Genomic DNA, 1353 nt, shown 5'->3' on the forward strand with positions numbered 1-1353 from the left:
TACAGAAAAAGATGGCTTTTTACACTCGCTGTTTACAGGATCTCCCGAAAATCACGGTCGATGACGTACATCGAATCGTTAGCGCTTCCTCGGTAGCCCATTCTAGCAAAAAAGAAAATTGCGATTGCAATTGCAAGGCATCGCCAGCGATTTGACTGGTCAGGGTTGCGTTCGTAAATACGCTCTGGAAATCTGATCAGCACCCATGGAATGCCTCTTGTCCAATCAAATTACTTAGTCGCCCTATGACGTTGAACCAAGTGTGCGCTCCGGCGCGCTCAGAGCTAATTTACGAATGCAGCACCCACGTCTGAGCAGAACGTCCAGATTCTTCGGAATGTCTGCCGAGTTGACCCGACGTGAATTGGGTTTACCATGAACGTTCTGACGTCACTGTAGATATGTAAACAAACAAACACACATTCACACGTTCAACAACATGGAGGGAACGTATCTCACCCAGTTCCTCACAACAAACACCCCCCACAGCACGCTGCACACGATGAATGTAGACCCGTTGACACCTGAAGAGCAAACCAAACCCACTCAACTTCAACCTGCAGATATCCACATAGATAGAGGAACTGAACACTAAATCGAGCACTAACTCTTAACCCTCTTCAAACGCACACGCTCACACACACACACACACACGCTCACACACACACACACACACACACACACGCTCACACACACACGCTCACACACGCTCACACACACACACGCTCACACACACACGCTCACACACGCTCACACACACACGTCAGGCACTTTCGAACATCAACACCATGCACACAGAGAGACGGCGACGTTTACTGTATGTGTCGCATACATGCTGAAAATACACCAATTTGATGTCTTGAAACGCACACATCATGTGAAAGCAGGGGTGCACAATTTCTGTCGTTTAGGGGTTTTTTAGTGTCTGTCAGCAATTTTTTTTTTTAAACTTTAACGACATGGATGTATCAATTCAGCGAACGTGCACCTCTGCGCTATTTTAACGGTTCTAATTTATTAGCTTTGTTTTATGGATGTAAATAATAGGTGAGAAAGCTTTAGAGGAGGAATAAAAATTGTGTAGCTAAACGTTTTTTTTTTATTCTTAGATTTTGAAATGTTTTTTTGTTTGTTTTTTTGTTTACTTTTTTTCCCCCTCTTGTTTTGGCAATGTGAATTTCATTTCTTGGAGTGGGGGTGGGGGGGGGGGGGGGTATTATGGTTTGAATATTGCGTCTCTGAGGAATGTTATGTAGAACATCAGCAGTGGACTAATCTACTGTACACCAATCAAGCTACATAGCCTTTGTTGGCAATGAAGATGATGGTTCTGGCCCAGTCATCTTAAAAGCC

The sequence above is a fragment of the Nansenia antarctica genome (genome assembly GCF_963989245.1).
Source record: "Nansenia antarctica genome assembly, chromosome: 10".
NCBI lineage: Eukaryota > Metazoa > Chordata > Actinopteri > Argentiniformes > Microstomatidae > Nansenia > Nansenia antarctica.